At 45.2% G+C, this 20,055-nt stretch overlaps 2 protein-coding genes across 2 annotated transcripts in view; both read right to left on the reverse strand.

Moving 5' to 3' along the window:
- Nucleotides 1-14,627, reverse strand: part of LOC310658939 (sodium- and chloride-dependent GABA transporter 1-like) — a 50,921-nt gene extending 36,294 nt beyond the window's left edge. Inside the window, exon 1 of the mRNA XM_083401501.1 lies at nt 14,587-14,627. The gene's annotated coding sequence lies outside the window, so the exon portion shown is untranslated. The remainder of the gene's footprint in view (nt 1-14,586) is intronic.
- The window catches only part of SLC6A12 (solute carrier family 6 member 12), an 87,942-nt gene that overhangs the window by 12,599 nt on the left and 55,288 nt on the right, over nt 1-20,055 (reverse strand). The gene's annotated exons all lie outside the window — the stretch shown is intronic.

Genomic DNA, 20,055 nt, shown 5'->3' on the forward strand with positions numbered 1-20,055 from the left:
TGGGTTGAAATAAGATTGCCATTTATTGGGGTTAGATGAAGACAACCTGATGAATGGTCAAACGATGTTCTGCCAGCCCTGCTGAGCAAGAAGAGCTAGTAATAGCCCATCATGTCTCAGAAATACCTTCCTCTCTACATCTAGGGACAAATACTTTCTCAAAACCTTTCTCTTATTAACTGAGAGCAGCTCACCTATCCAAACTGGGTCAAGAGTAGGGATGTAAGAAGGCATCATTTTCTGTTCTGCCCTCTAGTCATCCCATGCAGCTCTGTTTCTGTTCTGCTGCAGTTGGTCTTCCACCCAAAACGACGCTATCCATCACACTGCCTTCCTTATGGTGAAATTCCATACCGTATGCAATTAACTGGGCAAGTTACATTGACATTATGTTATCCCATTCCCTTAATTTCATTTTTCAATAGGTTTGCATTGTTTTATTGGTTGTTGTTTGCTATGTAATCCATTATTTCCCATTTGTGGACTGAAAGCAGCAACAATGGCAAATAGCAATTGTGTTTGCTGGATGGATTCCTGTTCCAGATGTGAGTCAAGTAAGCAAACATCCCACTGGAGCCGACACAGTTCCTGTTATCACAGGGGGCATCTAGTGGCGCTGCTACAGCCACCAGCCTCCCCCACATGAGAACTCATGGGCTCATCTGGCTGAAATGGTACTGTAACCATTACAGACCTACAGTTACCAGGTAAGCCTACTTGTATGTGGGGGGTGGGGACATGGTTGGTGACTGCATTCAGTATCACTGCTAGGCTCCCTCCAAGTTGTGGTAGATGCTAAGGGGGTGCCCAGTTGGATCTTGGGGGGTCACTTAGGGCAGCTTGCCCAGGTTTGCTTAAAAAATATGGTGCTGGTCCAGATTTTGCTCCTCACTGTTATTCAGAAGAGTGTGCTCACTTTCCTATCTCAGTGTGAACAGCAGAGGAATTAATGAGTGCTTATTAACTTGAAGCATTCATGAGAATTCCTCTTCTTTACTATGAGCTGAATAATTTAACTCGCATTTTAGCTTTTATGCAACATAATGGGAATGCACGTTTTGCCTCTTCCAACAATGATCTTTAATGGCTTATCTGTTTCAGAAAAGCTGCTGTTCATTGCACGAAAATCTTAATAGTATTTTTATTATTATTATTTCTCCTCTGCTTGTTTGCATTGGGCGAACATTATCCCAGCAAATATGACTGCCAATGCTTTTCATCTCAGCAGCATGATGTGTTTAATTTGCTGGATATAAGGAGGGACTCCAATTTGGTCTTTGAAATCAAAAGCTAACAAACCTTACAGTAAGTTAAGCCTTGCATGGGAGGGCCTTCGCCACCAGTTTCTCAAGCCTACCCTCCAAGTGTCCTGATTTTCCAGGGACAGTCCTGGAATTATAATAATAATAAAAATTTATTTATATCCCACCCTCTCCAGCTGAAACCGGGCTCAGAGCGGCTAACAACAGTAAAATAATACAGCAGTCTAAAATCAATTCATTATAAAATCAGTTCAAATCAAATTAATGGCAACCATTGGGCTAGAGTTCTGTGAGGATTACCAAAGGAGGGGGTCAGGCTGTGCCTTGGCCAAAGGCCTGGTGGACCAGCTCTGTCTTGCAGGCCCTGCGGAAAGATGTCAAGTCTTGCAGGGCCCCAGTCTCTTGTGACAGAGCGTTCCACCAGATCGGAGCCACAGCCGAAAAAGACCTGGCTCTGATTGAAGCCAGCCTAACCTCCCTGTGGCCTGGGACTTCCAAGATGTTTTTGTTTGATGACCGTAAGGTCCTCCGTGGGACATACCAGGAGAGGCGGTCCTGTAGGTATGGGGGTCCTAGGCCATATAGGGCTTTAAAGATTAAAACCAGCACCTTAAACCTGATCCTGTACTCCACCAGGGGCCAGTGCAGCTGGTATAGCACTGGGTGAATTGTGATCCTGCAGCGAGGACCCCGAAGGAGTCTCACCGTGGCATTGTGCACAGCTGCTGATTTGATCCTGGAATGTCCCTATTTCCTCTGCCAGTGCCAGTGCCAAGTTCGGGGAGGAGAGTGAACTGGCACTTGCCCTGAGTGGTGGCCACGGTTATGAGAGAGTATCCCATTGCTTCTCCATGGCTGCCACTGCCGGCCTCCTCCCTTGGATGGCTCATGGAGCTGCTGAAGAGCAGGTGAGGGGAAGAGGCTACCATTGCCAAGACCCAACCCCCTGTGATGTGCTGGCTCTGAGGGGCAGGCAGAGGGCAGGGCCACCCTGGGTGGGGAGAAAGGGGGAGCAAAGTGGAGAGCAAGGAGTCATGATTTTTATTATTTTTTAAAAAGAATGCTTTGTGTGTTGTTAAGTTGTGGGCGAACATATCAGACGACACAGCGATTCTTCCAAAGAAGCTCTTTATTTGTAAGCTGGAACAGAACTAACTGAGGAGCTCAGTCAGCCTGCTTATAAAGAGCTCCAGAACAATTGTAACTGTTGCAACTTTCTAAAACTATCCAATCACAGAACGTCACTTTTCGATCCTTCATTTGCGTACAAACTATCCAATCACAGAACGTTACTTTCAATCCTTCATTTGCATAACTATCTACAGTATCCCCCTGTTGGCCCAGGGTGAGAACATCAGTACATAACATGTGTCTCTGTCTAATGTTGCCCCTTTCTAAAATTTAGCTATTGGTGTGTCTTTTTGTAAATCTACCAAAGTGTGTATATATACATATACATATACATATACATATACATATACATATACATATACATATACATATACATATATATATACATATACGTATACGTGTGTGTGTGTGTGTATATATATATATATATATATATATATATATATATATATATAATGGGATCAAGGGGTTTTCTCAGGACAGTGGAGAGTGTGTCCCATTGGTGTTGTGGCGGCAGCACTTGCCCTTCTTCTGATAGCAAATGCTCTGTGAAGGGGGAGGGACAAGAATGGGAGGTCAAGGAGGGTCAGTGGGAGGAGGCATGAGAAATGTCCCAATTTTCATCTGAGGAATGTTGGAAGGTATCCTCAAGTATTCTACCTGCTGAAGGCTGACAAACAGCACTGCTTGAACATGAGAGGTCAGGCTGGATGTATCACTGAGAAGCTACTGTGTACAACAGAAACATATACACCAGGGTTGGGGAACGAGGGAGCCAAATTCTGTATTTTTCGCTCTATAGAACACCGACCATAGGACGCACCTTGTTTTAGAGGGGGAGAACAAGAATAAAATTCTCCCCCTCTCTGCTCAGCGCCCCTTCAGCGAAGCGGCAGGAGAAACGGAGCCCCTTCCATTTCTCCTCCCACTTAGCTGAAGGGGCGCTGTGCAGCTCTCTCTCTGCTGAAGCCAGGAGAGTCTTGCTTTCCCGGCTTCAGCAAAAGGAACCCAAAGCCTTCGGAGCGCAGTGCGAGTTCCCGCTGCGCTCCAAAGGCTTCAGGCGGCGCACCGACCCCTCTCGCTCTCCAGGCTTCAGCAAAAGCAACGCGTAGCCTCCGGAGCGCGGAGGGAGCGCTCCCTGTGCGCTTCAGAGGCTTCGCGTTGCTATCGCTGAAGCCAAGGAGCCTGCATTCGCCCCATAGGACACACACACAATTCCCCTTAATTTTTGGAGGGGGGAAAGTGCGTCCTATAGAGCAAAAAATACGGTATTTGACCCTGGGAACCCACACCAGGTCACACTGCCTCACTGGCCTAGCTCTGAACCTCCTTGAGTGTTTTTGCTAGGCTGAAATGGGATGCTTGCCTTGGTGCAGAATAGAGCAGGGCTTTCCCCCGAAGATTCCTGGGAACTGGAGTTCGTTCAGGGTGCTGAGAATTGCTAGGAGAACCCTATTCCCCTTACAGAGCTACAGTTCTCAGAGTGATTTCACTGTCGGTTGCCCCTTCCCAGGAAAATCTGGGAAATGGAGGTCTGTGAGGGGAATAGCGTGTCCTAACAGCTCTCTGAACCCTTAACAAACTACACCTCCCAGGGTTCTTTGCCAAAACCCACAGCTGCTTAAAGTGGTATGATACTGCTTTAAATTTTTAGTGTAGGTGGGGCCTAAAATGCATCCAAGAGCCATTCAGATTTTATTTTTTTTAATGTCCTTTGAATAAAATAATGCTAATAATATCAAAGGCTCCTGAAACAGAAGAGATCAAAACATGTTTTTCCCCGCTCTCTCTCTCTCCAAAGAGAAAACATAATCACTGTGTCTATGGGGGCTTTATTAGCGGGTCGCAATTCTACGCAAGTCATAATGGCCGCAGGCAAGTTGGCTGTCATTAAAATGGTGGGGACAGAAGCAGATGTCTAATTGAGTGAACAACAGCCCCAACTCTCAAATTAAATTAATTATAGAGCTACCTGTCTGGGTAAAAAAAAAAAGAGGGAGAGAAATCATCTTGGTAGCGATTAGATATTTGCCAAAGGGACGGAAACATTTTCCCCTAGCAATCCTTTGTGGCAATTTTTCTCTTTGTTCTATGTAAAACCATTTCACATTTGTGACAATTTCGCCTTCCTGTGTAATTTGAATGGTTGTTTTATGCTGATCACCTCCGCAAACTGAAAGCACCTTTTCAATAGTCATTTCTCATGGTAGCTGAGGTGGAAAGTTGCAGGGGATGGGGAAGGTGTTCAGGCCCGAACCCTGTTTCAGCTCCAAGCCAAATCGGATCCAGATAGCAATGGGACTGGCTCAGGATGCAGCGGATCCTAGTCAGCTCAGTCCCATCCCTGCCTTGGGGTCGCCCTGTTTTAGGGCTTTCTCCTGGGGCTACACCACCTGTGATAAGCTGGCTAAGCCAGCAGAGCTGAGTGAAGGGGTAGCTCCAAGGTAAGGGGAGGATTTGGGTAGCTCTGTTTGTCTTGTACATTGGTGCTGACTGCTTTTCTAAACTGCTTTCCATCACAAAACAACCTCCAAGAGCTTTATATATATAGCAACCAAAGCAATAAAAATACATAATCCTAAAATGCAATTTAAAACCACAATAATAAAACAATTAGGATCAACAGCAATACCAAAAGAAACCAGAAGTGAGAACATGAAGTATCCATTTATGACATCTAAGCAAGGGCAAAAGTGTTCTGGGCTATTGGGAATGTATCTATAGAAGTGAATATTGGAGAGGAACGACGACAGGGGACATCACTATAGAGAAAAACCTTGCTCAATGCCATATTCACCAGGTTTCCCCACAGATAAAGTTTAGACAGCAGGTTAAAACTTTGTTCATCCATGAGTTGCAAAGAGTTAGCTAATCTTCCTAATTCCTTGTACAGTACTGGTTTTAAATGTTTCATTGGTATCACTACTGCACTGTAACAGTGTTGTTATGCTGGTTTTAAATACTTTTGCTTTCATTTTTTCAGGGTGCCCAAATTCCATCTGTTAATTCATATGTATAGATGCAAATTTAGAAATAATTGATATAATTCGGTAGTGGGGAAGACACCGGGTGACTTGCGTGCCTTCCCTGTCTGCTGACCAGGATCTGCTAACAGTTGCTGGGCAATTCCAAGGTTCCTTCTCCCTCCTTCCAATTTTTATGGTTCCTTGTTTTTAAGCCAGATCTGGATAGGACAGCAGTCAGAGGAGACCTTCAAATAGAGGACAGTCTTCTGACAGCCCTTCAAAATAGAAGGCTGCCCTCTGCAAAGTAGGTCGCATAGCCATCCGGGTTGCCAATCCGTCGATCAACCAATATAAATAATTTAAATTAAGTAAGCAAATAAGCAACAAAACATGTATCTCCTATATCAGTCTCTGTAAATAGGCTGCTAATGTGCTAAAGTCTGCAGCAATTGTGTCATGAAAAGGGGGAGGATGTTAGTATTTTCATTCTCCATTGCTGTTGGATCTCGTGATCCACTGTTTGCATTCCTTTGTGACAGGAGTGTGGGAACGGAACTAGACACTGTACTTCCGTCCTATGTGCTTTTGTATTTCTTTTTTTCCTTTGTCTGTTGCTTTCAGACAGAGCAGACGTGTGAAGCTGCTGCTCACACTAGCCATGTTTGTTGTTTTGATTTGTAAATAAAGGAAACTTTCAAGATGCCAATGCCTGCACTTCTAGCTGTTACTCTGCTGATGCATTAGTGTGCCCACAGCTCCACCGGAGGTGGGTCGCTGGACACCTGAGTGCGCTCCAAGACCGAGCCGTAACCGAGGGGGCTGGCACGTTCACAGTAGGGGCTGTAACTCTCCAATGGTCTGACTTCATATTCAAAGGTGCACTCCTCCTGAGACAGATGGATGTCAACCATACTGTGTTCCCTTAAGGCAGGGATGGGGAACCTGTGGATCTTCAGGTGTCATCACACTTGTAGTTCAACATCATCTAGCTTCATGTTGTAGAGCATGTGATAAGTTTCAGCAGCTTGTTGGAGCAAGGCAATGTTTTGTCAGGCTCTTCACAGATATTCATAACCAAACCATAGCTGTCAACATTTCCCTTTTTTTAAGGGAAATTCCCTTATTCCGAATAGGATTCCTCGCAAGAAAAGGGAAAAGTTGACAGCTATGAACCAAACAGGTTTATTAACAGGGTTATATAAGGTTATTGGCAGGGTTCTTAATAGAGGTCTGCAACAGGTTTTCTCTTAGGTCAAAGGTACTCTAACATTTTGTGGGTGTGATTAGGGAGGCAGGAGAGGATATTTTATTTAATGATATCCTTCCTAACTTGTGCTAGCAAGTTCCATATTCTAGCAGAGTTCCAAACATCCCCCTTTTTAAATTACACAGTGACCAGCTTGTTGCTGACTCATTGAGTCTTACTACTAAAAATTCCATCCTGGTAAAATCCCTTCTAATCTCTCTTAAAAAGAATAAACACAAGAATCTGATTAACGTTAATATAAAAGTAGTTTACTCACAGATTCATTCAGGTTCGCAGACATATCTCTGAAGGCAGGCTTAGGTTACATAACAACTAAAACTATTCCATAAAGAAGTTAGTCCCAAGTGACTGCAACTAAGCAGTCCAAACACACAGCAACATACAAAATGGAGAACACACACTGATCAGAACATGGAGGCCGTGTGCTCCTCCATTCTAGTACAACAGACCACACCCTCTTCAAGTCACATGTAGTGGACGTCTGTCCCAGAGTGGCACAAAACATCCCCTAACATGTCCACTGTAGGACTGTTGTACTTGACTGCAGTTTTACATCTCACACATTTCCCCCCCTGCACCAACTGAAAACAGCCAGGGGTCCTGGTGGATCACCTCATGCTTTTTTCTGCCTGCTGTAGCAATTGTAATGCACTGTGCAGGGTGCTGTATGTTTCTTAAATTGTATTGTATTGCTTCCTTGATTTATTTATATCATATTTTGTATATTCCATAGAATTCAAATTGTAAGTGTTCTCCATAGATACTCCACAAGCCACTGATGGTTATAGAATCATAGAATTGTAGAGTTGGAAGAGTCATCTAGTTATCTAGTCCCACCCCCTGCAATGCAGGAATAAACGATAGTTTATAGACTATAGTTTGGGGACCCCTGTCCTAGATCAAACGAAAACAGGAGAGGCTCAAGACTGGGCTGAACTGATGGAGACAGTGTGCACCACTAACTCCCTGTGCCCAAATAATATGCAGATACATCCATTCCAGATCAAATAATCCAGAATGGGGGGAAAGTATGCTCCTGTGATTGTTCCCAGTTCATGAACAGCTGTTCTTGTTTGTGAACAAAGCTCTTTCTAGAAATTGAGTACCTCATGTTACCTTCCCACCCGCTCCTCTCTACAAAGACTTGCCTCTCCCTCAGCTCCCGTCCTCTGAGTTTCCAAACTTGAAAGCTTTCCCTCCAAATCAGTTCCTCTCAGCCAGCTCCAATCGAGCTGCGCCTAAGGCTTTCATCCTGTAACTGGGTCACATCCACCTAAAGTAGCTCCAGCTGGGTTGAAGCAGGTCCGTGCCCAAGGGATGTTATATTCTGCCAAGCAGGATGTGCACCCTGAGGGAGGGCCTCAATCCAAAAGCTATTAGAGAGCTTGTGCTACATGGAAAGCTAGCACCCATATATACTACATGTAGCTCCTAGCACCGCACATTAGGAGCCTTTGGGACACTACTGTAGGAGAAGAAGAAATAAATATCCCATAGTGGCAGGGCTGAGCATGAGATGGTGCCATAGCAGGCAATGAGTCACAGCAACAAAGCCCTGAGCTTGAGCAGTGGTTGGTGCTGTTGCCATTACCGCTGTCATCTCCTCTGCTTTCCCTGTCACAGGTGACTTGCATTCTCTCCTTATCACTGCCACTCCAGAACATCCTTTCCCTCTATTTTCTGATAGGGTGACACGTCGGATAAGTCCCATTCTACATCACTTCTTGCTACAGTGGCAGATTCCTAGGCACTTTCTCTAAGCAAGGTTGGCAGCCTCAACTACTCCCCCTCAATCGAGACAGTACATGATTCAGAAGGTTGATGGAAGAGGAGCGTTCTACTTTGGGTTTTGTTTGGTTGAACTCTTTGGCCTGTGAAGGCTTTTTCTGGGAAGTAAGTCTGAGACAGGACAGGCCCAAGAAGACATTCTGGTTCCTGAGGGAGAAAAACAAAGCCTGTCTTTGTCTGTCCCATTTGCGGCCCATATTGGGAGAACAGGAAGACATTATTATCACCATCATTATCATTATTATTATTATTTCCTGTGGACATCCTGACATGCCCTCAACCTGCTCCCAGAATGCCTCCTTTGTGCCCTCTGTGATGTTGAAGGGGTATCAGTTGCAGGCCCTCCTCAGCCTCCCAGAGGATATCCCTCTTTGAGGGTGAAACTCTCTTTCTGCCCTCAGACAGGAAATACAGTCATACCTCAGAAGTCAAATGGAATCCATTCTAGAAGTCTATTCAACTTCCAAAACATTTGGAAACCAAAGTGCAGCTTCTGCTTGGCTGCAGGAAACTCCTGCAGCCAATCGGAAGCTGCAAAAGCCGCGCCGGACGTTCAGCTTCCGAAAAGCGTTCAAAAACCGGAACACTCATTTTTGGGTTTCGATTGTTCAGGAGCCAATTTGTTTGGGAGCCAAGGCATTCAATATCCAAGGTACCACTGTTCTGAAGAATCCTATGGTCCCTGGGACACCTCCTAGGGACCCAGATTTCATGTACAAAAAATGGCTTTCTATGTGGTAGGGAAATGCAACATTTTGAAATGAAAGCTATTTGTGAGGGAAAACCAGTAATCAAACTCCATTTTTTTAAATAAAAAAATGGCTTTCTTCTATCACAGTTTATTCTCTAATAGGACACACTCTTCTGCAACAGCCACACTCAACTGTTGTTGGAAGAGCACTGATGTTCTTAACATCAAACAGAGAAATAATGTAATGGTTTTCTCAAATTATTTGCCTTTGCAGCTTTGGCAAATGTGGGTGACAGGCAATCTGGGCTACCTACAATAGCACAGAACTTCTAACTGCAGACTTTTTGCTTGAGAGTACAAAAACACAATGCAATACCATAAAATGGCTTCTACTGGTCCTTTCGTTTGTCTCATTTGTTTTGTCTTCAGGCATAGCTAATTATCCTGCCAGCCCTTTATTCATTCAGTCCCCAAAAGAGATTTTCAGCATTTTACTTTCTATGCTATTGTTTTCTTAACAAACCACTCTTTCCTTTCCTGCCGCTTCGCTACTCGAAGAAAGGAATTAGTTTTTTAAAAGCCATGCTTCCAGCGGCAATTTGAATTCAGCTATCAAATCATGCCCAACAGGCTGAATATTTGGTAACAGAAGTTAATTAAAGCATGGGGCAATTTTAGCATCAATAAATGGTCGGTTCTGGCAAGAATGCCATGGCCTATTGTCAAGTGCATTCAAAATATGCCTCACCTAGAGCTCTAAATAGAATCTCCCCTCCCTCAGGAAGAGTGTCCAGGATAAAAGAGAACATAAACATGCAATATGCGTGTTGATATGGAGCTCAGAACAGCTTTTTTTAGCCTCACCACAATCATGATAGAAGGCTGACAGTGAAGGTCAATTAACACATTATCCTTTTAGAGAGGGTGGGACTGCATGTAATCAATGCCCTTCATACCTGGGTTAGTATCAAAACCAAAGGTAGCCAATGTGGTGCTGGATGATGAAGGGTCTGAAGCCCATAATTCCCATAATTCTTAGCTGGGGGTAGAAGGATCTGCCAGTTTTGGTTCTCTTGTTTTTCCAGTCTTAAATTCAGTTCTCCACATTTCTGCAGCAATTGGAGAATTCTTTTTATTTATTCATTTAAAGAAATTCTCTTGAGAGTTCACCAGCATTTTAATGCGAATTTCTCCAAGGAAGCACATTTTTGTATGCCTGGTGTTTTTTTGCAAGCAATTTCCCTTAATATAATGCATTTTCATATGCTATATTCATGAATATGTTCCTTTTTCAACTCACTTCTCCTTAATACATGCAGGTTTGTAAACACTGTTTGGTTGGAGTACTGCATTGCAAAGTTCAGAGAAGTGTGAATTTCAAAGGATAGCTGAGTTTCGGTTTACCTGTTGTTTCAGAAAGCACAAATTTGCACCTTTCTCACCTTTAAGTGAGTTCTCACCTTTAAATGAGAACTGAATCAGATTTCTCCTCTATCCCTAGTCCCAGATGTCATGGCCCAATGGTCAGAGATTATGGCAGTTGAAGTCCAGCAACATCTGTAGGGCAGCATGTTAACGTCTTTCACCTTCTTTCCTGTATTCATCAAATGCTACTGTTTGCATAGGGTGTATGGGGTGGCATCTCCTTCTGGGGTAGTTTTTCCACCTTTGGTTCCCACCCTGCACTCAGCTTTCACCTGTGAGTCCTAGAAGCTGTCGGGATGTGACAGCAGCCACATCCCAGAAACGGCTTTGATATGCCAGCTAAACCAGGTAAGGGGAGCCAATGGGTCTCAAACTCTTGCTGAGTTAGGGACTTTCCCTGCATGTGAAGACAGGCTCCAGCGGATTGACCGGACAAGACCAATAGTGGGTCCAATGGTTAAGGTTCTTCATGTGCTGCAAAGGGAAGGGAGGAGCAGCAGAGGTGGAGAAAGGTGGGTGTGGTGGGTGCAGTCTGCCCTGGGTGCCATCCCGGGGGGGGACATCACCCCCCACCCCCAATGCTTGCTGCAGGGGGGGTGCACCCCTGGGACATGCACCCCACCCTCTGCTGCAGATACGTGGAATTGTTACATGTCACATGTCTGTTTACATTCCAGCACGTGAGTGGAACATCCACTCTGTATTGCTTTTGTTTTCTCTCTCTCCGAGAAGAACGACAAGGAGAGAGGCCATGTTTTTCTTTGTCCTGATTTATATATAATAAATGCGTAGTTTACACAGAGGAACTATACCAGAAAGAAATGGATGTCTCGTACACCCCAGGTAGTGTGGTTGCTGACCTTGAGCCAGACATCCTGGAGAGTGAAGTCAAATGGGCCTTAGAAAGCATTGCTAATAACAAGGCCCGTGGAAGTGATGATATTCCAGCTGAACTATTTAAAATTTTAAAAGATGATGCTGTTAAGGTGCTACACTCAATATGCCAGCAAATTTGGAAAACTCAGCAGTGGCCAGAGGATTGGAGAAGATCAGTCTACATCCCAATCCCAAAGAAGGGCAGTGCCAAAGAATGCTCCAACTACCGCACAATTGCACTCATTTCACACGCTAGCAAGGTTATGCTTAAAATTCTACAAGGCAGGCTCAAGCAGTACGTGGACCGAGAACTCCCAGAAGTGCAAGCTGGATTTAGAAGAGGCAGAGGAACCAGAGACCAAATTGCAAACATGCGCTGGATTATGGAGAAAGCTAGAGAGTTCCAGAAAGACATCTACTTCTGCTTCATTGACTATGCAAAAGCCTTTGACTGTGTCGACCACAGCAAACTATGGCAAGTTCTTAAAGAAATGGGAGTGCCTGATCACCTCATCTGTCTCCTGAGAAATCTCTATGTGGGACAAGAAGCAACAGTTAGAACTGGATATGGAACAACTGATTGGTTCAAAACTGGGAAACTTATATGCAGAATTCATCATGTGAAAGGCTGGGCTGGATGAATCCCAAGCTGGAATTAAGATCGCTGGAAGAAATATCAACAACCTCAGATATGCAGATGACACAACCTTGATGGCAGAAAGTGAGGAGGAATTAAAGAACCTTTTAATGAGAGTGAAAGAGGAGAGCACAAAATATGGTCTGAAGCTCAACATCAAAAAAACTAAGATCATGGCCACTGGTCCCATCACCTCCTGGCAAATAGAAGAGGAAGAAATGGAGGCAGTGAGAGATTTTAGTTTCTTGGGCTTCATGATCACTGCAGATGGTGACGGCAGTCACGAAATTAAAAGACGCCTGTTCCTTGGGAGAAAGGCGATGGCAAACCTAGACAGCATCTTAAAAAGCAGAGACATCACCTTACCAACAAAGGTCCGTATAGTTAAAGCCATGGTTTTCCCAGTAGTGATGTATGGAAGTGAGAGCTGGACCATAAAGAAGGCTGATCGCTGAAGAATTGATGCTTTTGAATTATGGTGCTGGAGGAGACTCTTGAGAGTCCCATGGACTGCAAGAAGATCAAACGTATCCATTGTGAAGGAAATCAGCCCTGAGTGCTCACTGGAAGGACAGATCATGAAGCTGAGGCTCCAATACTTTGGCCACCTCATGAGAAGAGAAGATTCCCTGGAAAAGACCCTGATGTTGGGAAAGATGGAGGGCACAAGGAGAAGGGGACGACAGAGGACGAGATGGTTGGACAGTGTTCTCGAAGCTACAAACATAAGTCTGACCAAACTGCGGGAGGTAGTGGAAGATAGGAGTGCCTGGCGTGCTCTGGTCCATGGGGTCATGAAGAGTCGGACACGACTAAACGACTAAACAACAACAACAAAAGTTTAGTATAGTATCCATGCCTTGAGCCTGATCTGTTGTGTGTTTGCTCTGCTGTGTAATGTGTGCTCCTGCTAAATAGTTGGAATCATGAACGTACCTCGGAGGAGGATGACTGATGGATCTCTGCAGCGGCAAGGCTGAGAGGGGAGACACTCTGGCTGGAGCCAAGCCAGCTGGCTTTCCATCCCATGGTCCCAACAGCCCCACCCCCTGGGTGCACGCTGCTTCAGGTGCCAGAGCAGCTAGCTCCACCTCTGAGGAGCAGATGGGGTTCGTCAACCTGGGAAGGTAGCCCATCTAGGAGAAGAAAAACTCTATCCTTAACCTCCACTGCCTTGTGGGATATCTTTGGGAGAAGAAAAGACTAAGGAGTAATCCATACACAAATCCAGAGTGGAGTCGGTTGGATGGTGCCTTGTATGCCTCCTTCTGGCAACTTCTGCAGCCAAACTGGTGCCGAATGTGTTGCTCTGTTTTCCTTTGGACCACATCAGTGAAGCTGAGAGAGGGGTCTTGTCGTCCTCACAGCCCAGGACCTTCATAAACACTGCCCAAGCTTGCGCTCTGGAGAGGTCACTTGGGTGCTGCTGATGCAGCAGTTTGACTTCACCTCCAGAGGTGCATTCCATTGCCTGTTGAGACAGATGGATGCCAACAACTGCTTGTATTGGCTGCCAATGGACAGAAACCTTATTTAAAAGGTCTCTGTCATTTGGAAGCCAGTGCAATTAGCATCCACTTACAGAGTCTGCTTCCAGACCCCTCTCAGTCCCAGCAAGACTGACTGAAGAGGAGTACTTCTGAGCTTGTTCTGGACACATTTACCTCCCTACTGAATCCAATATCTTGTTGCCCCCCCCACCACCACCTTACATCTAGGATCATGGTGTGGGTAGCTGATTGTGTAGCTTTATGTCCTGGTGCCTCTTTTTTTATTAAAAAAAAATTAAGCAATGGGCTCCTTATCCTCTTTTGAACCCATGAAAGAAATAGAGCACACCGGTGCTGGAGTGGTTAGTCATACATAAACCGCAGAGATCCAGGTTCAAATCACCCACCTCTCTTAGAACCTGATTGGGTAACCTTGGACCAATCACATTTTCAGCCTTGCTTACATCACAGGGTTGTTTTGAGGTAAAATGGTATCAATTCCACTCCCCAAGTAAGCCATCCCGAGCTTCTTAGAGGAAGGATGAGAAGCAAATGAATGTGATAAATTAAACAGACTGCATGAAGAGCAATTCCATAATCCCATGAATTAAATGCTGTAGGAACTGTCAGCAGTTTCCCCCCTGGAAGGTCTCCTGGAAAAAAACCAACAGCTGAAGCTTGCTACGCTGCTACAACTTCAAATCAGAGAAGCTTTCGCCGTTGACTCCTTGCCTGCTGTTCAGCTGCTTAAAGCACAGGAGCACTGGAAGGAGAAAAAATATACATGGACAACTGCAGTCTACAGCTATCACCCCATCAAGAGACTATACATTTTTAAAATAGGAAAATAAAAGGCAAGCACATAATATCCCTACAGCTATAGTGCATTGTGGGTATGGAATTTAATTTAACAGACCCTTGCAAAGTGCTGAAGAAGGTATTGACTGAGCACATACTTTGAGCTCTGTTGATGGATTTGCCCCTGTTGCATCATATCTCCATGCTGAGAATTTCCCTAGGAATTCATGCTTAGAAACACAAAGAGGCACCTACCTCCTATCAAGGTCTTGACTAAGGTCTTTTTGTGGTATCCAGGGCAGCTGGAGGGAGCATCTGGCAGAGGAAATGCATACCAAACAGCCCCGGTTGGAGAGTTTGAGCCCCCACTGCACCGTGAGCTTGTGATCCTCCTCCCCACACAGTATGTCCTTACTGATATTGACAAGCTGCTAATAAGCTCTGAACTCATGTCTGATCAATTCGACACTTGGCTGGACTCTATTGGGGAAAAACACAACCCCACGTGTTCTTGCAGCCATGGCCTGGAGAGACGACTATTCAAGGGCACAAGAGTACATGGGGGAAGCAGAGAGAGGCATTGCCAAAAAGAGAGAGGGCTGGCATGGGACTCAAGGAGCTATAGGAACTTTGAAGAACAATGTAAGAGGAAATGTGTCAAGATCATGCACTGGAATTAGAGTGGACACTATGCACTATGGCTGATTTTGCTACTTGACGACCCTTGATGGCAGCTCAGGGGAAACCTGCTTAAGAGCCAACACTTTTGCTGGAGTAGCAGATGGATGTAATTTTTCTTTCAAGCACCATTATGGATACACTTCAAGCCAACTGTGTGTGCCCCCCCCATTTTGCTCCCATGGAGTCGTGTGGGCTGGGTCATTGCATGGCATCGGATGTCTTAATCAGTTGAGTAGTCATGGTGGACATAATTCCAACAACCCAGCCCTCACGGAGGGCAGGCTCACACATGAATGGTCCTCATTTGATGACTGTGTGAATTAGAAATCATGGATCAAACACCACAGAGGCAACACCCATATCACTTCAACTGTATGCTAAGGCTTTTCAGTCGCGTGGATTTGCAAGTTCAGAGACAACATACACAATCTTAAATAATCAATTGCACCACTTCAGAGTGTGATAAAATTTTGGGATATCCCCTCATGTGAAGAGCTCCCCCTTCTAATACACTCTCGTATGTCAAAGGGGGTGACTCCGTTAGAATGCGCAGAAAGGTTTGTGTTTTTTAATGTGGGAAAGCATTCAAACAACCGCCATCTCCATGCATTCAGAAGTGGAATAGTCTGGCAATTGATACATCAGGTGCAGCTGCTAATTACGTAGCTTGGCTGTCAGCTGTGATTTATAAAACCATTAGGAGTAAAGCTGTGTGAATCGGATCTGGATTGGACTGATGTACATTTGCACAACCTCTCTAATTCATTTGGGTTGAGCTGCTTGACAGTGGAACAGACTCCCTCGGAAAGCAGTGGACCATCCTTCATTCAAAGTTTTTAAGCAGAGGTTGGATGGCAATCTGCCATGGATGCTTTAGTTGAGATTCCTGCATTGCAGGCTGTTGGACTGGATAAGCCTCAAGGTCCTTTCCAACTCTACAATTCCACAATTCTATGAAAACGAATAGGATCCTCTATAAGGAAACTGAAGAGAGCTTAAAGAGACTATTGGTACTGACCTTTAAAGCCCTAAATGGCCTTGGCCCAGTATACCTGAAGGAGCATCTCTACCCCCATCGTTCTTCCCGGACACTGAGGTCCAGCACCGAGGGCCTTCTGGCAGTTCCCTCACTGTGAGAAGCGAGGCTACAGGGAACCAGACAGAGGGCCTTCTCAGTAGTGGCACCCACCCTGTGGAACGCACTCCCATCAGATGTCAAGGAAATAAACAACCACCTGACTTTTAGAAGACATCTGAAGGCAACCCGGTTTAGGGAAGTTTTTAATGTTTGATGTTTTATGGGTTTTTTTTAATATTCTGTGGGGAGCTGCCCAGAGTGGTTGGGGAAACCAGCTAGATGGGCAGGGTATTAACAACAACAACAACAACAACAACAACAACAACAACAACAACAACAACAACGTATATTATTATACATGGGAAGATGAGTCTTAGGGGGCTCTGGGTCTCAGAGAATGGGAGAAGGGCAAGTTCTGGAGCTGGAGCTGGAAGGCTTGTGAGAGTGCGGTGCCCATAAGCCAAAAATATATCTCGTAGAGTACAGTTGCACTCATGTTCTGTTTGTGGGTTTCCTATAGGCATCTGCTTGGCCCCTGTGAGAACATGATGCTGGACTGGGAGTCTCTTCAGCTTGATCCACCAGGGCTCTTTTGATGTTCTTATAGATAAGGGCACCAAAATATTGAGGATCAGTTTTGTCTCTAGGCAGAACAACCTGTCCCCTGTCCCCCCCATGTCACATATTTAGTAGAAAGCCTATGCCACAATAAGTTTATTAGTCTAAGGTGGTACAGACTTTATCTTTTGTGGTGCGTACCAGAGTTGAGCGAAATGCATATTTAAGAAAGAACATCAGAGTTTAATATATATGGGTGGATTTTCATCTGGACTCCAGTGCATAGGAATGGGAAATTTAACCCATCCCCTCACAGCTGCAATCCTAATTAAAGTTCCCCTGTGCTGCTATTAGCTCTAGAAAAAAGTTCCTGTTGGTGGCACTTCATAGCAGCATAGGGACATTTTTTGTCCAAATCACAGCTGGGGAGGGAAGGCTTAAGCTTCTTACCTACATATGCTGCAATCCCAATAAAAACCACCCTCCACAGTTATTATTTTTAAACCCTGATGATGTTTCTAATGACGCATTTAGTCCAGCTAGTCCAATGACACATTCCTGTCTAGTTTGACCTCAAGAGGCAGTTGCTGACAGATTTAAATTAGCAGTGCATGAAGCCAATGGGCCACTGCTTATAGATGCCCACTCAAGTCTACATTGTTGAGGAGTGTCTGTATTTGATTCAGAATATCTAAATACTCATGATACCCACTTCAACAACACCTCCGCCGGAGAGTCGAATCCAATAATGTCAGTCAAAAATAGGGATGCTCTTTTGTACTTGTAATTTAACATCCTTGTTCTTCCAGCAAGGGTCAGTGCTTCTGAGATGCCCTCACATTGCTGAAGGCTCTTCTTCACCAGCTGCACGCTGCATTCACTAGGCCAGTACTGACTTCTTTTTGTTTAAAGCGTGTTTCCACACCCTACAATTAAAGAGGATGCTGATCTATAATATGCAATCAAGTGTAACCTTTCAAGATGAATCTTCTCAGGTTCCATACTCTTGCTTTACATATCAGGGTGTGCAGTTAAAACACACCTAAAGATATAACACATGGGGGGTTTAACAAATGCTCCAGTTGATGGAGAGAGAAAGGGTTTATCCACACTTACCTTTTCTCCACACTTTCCAGGTATGGTTCAAACTTTAAAGCTCCATGTCTGAGCCGCTCTTTTTTTTTGCTCTGGAGTTTTGCCTACGAAAACCCGCTCTTTAAAGCTGAATCAGAACAAACGGTAATCTGTGGGAAACCCGAATTGCCATTTGCTCCAATTCAGCTTTAAGGAGTGGATTTTTGCGGGGAAAGCTCCAGAGCGAAGAAAGGGACACTTAGAAATGGAGCTTTATAGTGCAGACTTGTGCCTGGAAAGAGCGAGGCAAAGGGGTCAGCAAGGCAAAGGATAAGCCCAAATAAGAGTTGTAAGGAGCGATAAGAGGCCATTCCATCATGCTGCCCCACTGGGAAAGAAAGGGAAGCACCTCCTCCCCCTGAACTGTGCCAGCTAGTCATTATAAGAACAACTGTTTGAAAGTTGGCGCCTGAGATTGATCTCCCCCCTTCCCTCCCTGTCCGTTTCCCCTTGTGTGTCATCTTTTTGTTTTAGATTGTAAGCCTGTGGGCAGGGACTGTCTTGCTTTAATTGATTATACATAAGCCACTCTAGGAGCCTTTTTTGGCTGAAGGCTGGGATCCAAATGAACTAAATAAATAAATAGTTGGAATGGAGTAAAAGAAAAGAAAAAAAGATAATTGTGAGAAGAGCCTGGGACGTGAAATGGATGTGAAGAGTGTCGAAACGCCAGAGCAGAGCAATGCAGGGCAGAAAACTGTGTAGCTCGAGGAATGGTGTGTGTGTGTGTATAAATCCTGCTGCTTGCTTGCTCATGTGACCTGCTGGCAGGAAATGAGCATTTGTCTCTGGTGATATGATTTCATCCCCCATGGGGGAGTTATTGCTGTCAATAGAATCGGACAGCTAGAAATTGCTTTGCAGTCACTTCATAGGCCATATGTCAGCCCCTTGGCAGTATTACTGCCTGAATTACCTGTAGGTGCTGATGACACCTCTGCCTGGGGCCACTGCAGAGGAGCTTCCCTCCCTCCCTCCCTCCCTCCCTCCCCCCCCTCCCCCCCTCCCCACCCCTGGCCAGTTTCTTCCAACAAGAGAGGGAGACTTCCGAATGCTCTATCAAGGTTGCAAAGCATCTCTATTTATAGCGGCGAACCAAAGTCTCACATACTTGCAATGCCAACAGTGATATATTTATTCAGCAGGATCCTGTCACAACATGTACATCAGACCGGGGCAATTAAGAAATGGAAAATACAAGGACATTCATTCTCTTTCCAAGGCATTCATGCATATGTATTATTCTAGGGTGCAGAGAGCACGAGAACTTCACATACACAGTCAGATAAACATCTCATCCCATGAGCGAAGCCAATGTTTTTGGAACAAGTGCAAACCCTGCGTCCCATAAGCATTGTGGTCACATACGAAACAGGACAGGATTGGCTGTACAGTGTCACCTGATTTTTCAGGACCAGGAGGATACTGGACTTTGATTAGAGCATCTTGGCTTAAGCTTTCTGTAGCTCCATTCTTCAGCGAGAAGCCCTGGTGGTACAGGAAACAGGGGGCTAACGCTTGACTCACAGGGTCCCCAATCTGAACTCCCTCAGTGCCTGATACCTTGACTCCTTTTCATTGGCAGAAATTATCTTTACCTCTTTTAAGATGAGGAATTCATTCTCTGTTGATCTGATAGGCAGGCCACAACTTGTTTCTACAGTTGTGGTTCGAGGACCCGACCCCCGCGCCGTGGAATGAATAGACAAGGACACGTGATATATGGTTTATGGGCATGGAAAAGGCCACAACTTTATTGGTTACAGCAGTGAAAAAGGTATTGGCTTAGGCATTGGATGTCCACCACAGGGGTTGAATCACCAGTGGGCGGAGCCTGTTGATGATAATACAACTAAAGCTCTCCCCTGACGTCACCGGGGGTCGTGCCATGGCCTCCCGCCAAGCAGGCATCGGACAGAATACACGACCCCCGAATTCCTTTAACGGAATACCCAAAAATTGAAGGCTTAGGCGATGGCCACACCTAGCCTTCCAACACACCATCACGCAATAATCCAATGCCTAACCTACCCACCAATACCACAAAAGTTGTGACGATTGCTACGAGGTAGGCGAAAAAACCCCATGGCCTACTGCCATGCGGAAAAACTCCTACCAGGCCCCCCGACTAACCAGGGCGACCAACCTAAGGTCCATAGCAAGGCCGAGACCCTAAGCTAAAGGGAGTGGCGGGTGGGTGACTCTCGGCGAGACGAGGAGGAAAGAGGCCGGGAGGAGGGCTGGCGCTCTGATTTAAAGCTCGCTGGACACGC

The sequence above is a fragment of the Podarcis tiliguerta genome, assembly GCF_965153285.1.
Source record: "Podarcis tiliguerta genome assembly, chromosome: 10".
In the NCBI taxonomy this organism is placed as follows: Eukaryota; Metazoa; Chordata; class Lepidosauria; order Squamata; family Lacertidae; genus Podarcis; species Podarcis tiliguerta.